Source organism: Fulmarus glacialis, unplaced genomic scaffold, assembly GCF_000690835.1.
Source record: "Fulmarus glacialis isolate BGI_N327 unplaced genomic scaffold, ASM69083v1 scaffold12616, whole genome shotgun sequence".
In the NCBI taxonomy this organism is placed as follows: domain Eukaryota; kingdom Metazoa; phylum Chordata; class Aves; order Procellariiformes; family Procellariidae; genus Fulmarus; species Fulmarus glacialis.
The window spans coordinates 16,401-18,139 of NW_009218814.1; positions in this window are offsets into that span (position 1 = coordinate 16,401).

The following is a 1,739-nucleotide window of genomic DNA, read 5'->3' on the forward strand; positions in this document are numbered from 1 at the left end:
CTACCATCTCACAGTATTTTAAAAACATGTTTTCCAAAACAGCTGGCAATGTTTTAATATGATATAGCAAAAGAGATACTTTACAGGTACAGTTCATAATGGCCACATGCTGGGATGAATCCTTTGGCTTTTCTCAGGGGAATTCTATTTGTACAGCAATTCTGAGTAGCTTCTTTTATTCCTCCTCAAGTGCAGGAAAAAGACTAGTTCACAAGAACAGTGTTTGCAATGGGCCCTTTATGTGAAATAAATCTTTCAGTTGACTACTTCTACCACTACAGTCAGTTTTACACATTTCATTTTAATTATTAAGAAAAGACTAATTATTACTCTGCTTATTCCCTAAACCTCTGCTTTAGGTAAAGGTTACCAAATTATATTAATATTCACTTTACAAGTATTCTAGATGTTTCCAATCGAGTGGATTTTTTTTCTTGTTATCCATCTGTCTAAAGAAATAGTTCTTTATAGACCTTTAAAGGTCGATTTCTGAGGGATTTTTTTTCATGTTATGTTAATGTCTGCTTTTACAAAAATTGCAGTTCCCCAATGTACTAGTTTGCAAATATGCAATAATTTTAAGCTTTTGACATTGTTACTTTGATGAACACTTGCACATCAATTTTACATTAAATTTCTTATTTTGACTTAGCTGGTCTCTGTTTCTTGAGCAATTTGGTAGCATTTGTGAACAGTGGCGAGGCTGGATTGCAATTGACAGTGAGGTGCAATGACTTTGTTCTGTCACGAATTGAGATGCACATACGTAGCGCTTAAAGTGTGAAACGTTTTTTAAGCTTTCTGGTACTTAAGCATTCCTACTGCAAGTAAACTACCTCCCGCCCTTCTTGGGATTGATTATTAATTACTTTATGGGACAAAGTCATAGTATTATTAGTGGGAGACTGCATGGGTTAACTCTGGAAGATTCAGCCAGAAAAGACGATTGCACTTCACATATTAGTTCTTATGCAGATCTGGAGAGCTGGGGAATTTTTCTGTGCTGCAGTAAATGAGAACAACTAAATTACTACATCAGGAGTGGTTACTGATAATACCAGTTTTCTTGCCCCTCCACTACACTCTTGCTTCTTTGCCAACCAGATTTTTATTACAGATGTCAGAGTTTCCCTGCTGAATTGTGTCTTTGAATTGCAGTGTTTGTTTAATCAAACACTTGTGTCTAAATGGATTTATGTGCTGATTAAAGACACAACTCTTTTGATTACCTTTTGTTGTTGCAGGGGGAGGCATACAAAAATATAACTGTGCAATGTTGTGGATAATATGGACAGAGGAGACATATGCTTGCTTTTGAATGAATTTTTTTTCTTTTTCAGCTGTCCTTTTAGCGTTCAGTGCAAGTTTTGTTTTCTGTTTTGCATCCCTTTTGCCTTCTTCTATTCCCTTTTTCCCGTTAAAACCTGAAAGCCACGATGGTCCGACCTCCCATATAAGACTGTAGCTGGCACGTGAGATATGATCACAGGCAGGAACAGGATCACCCTCTTTCTGCGTTCAAATCTGGTTCTTGATTGGAAGCAATAGGGATACATTAACTGATGCAGAATCTAAGCTAATAGCCTCAGTTTGGAGTTGATTTGAAGCTGGTTGAATGGAAGAACAGGCAGAACTGGCCTGTGTCTGACTGTAAGAGGCTGTGCAGACTTATTCATCATGATTCTTGCATCCAGATTCATTCCTCCTTGATAGGTTAAAGCCTATCTTTCAAAAAGATG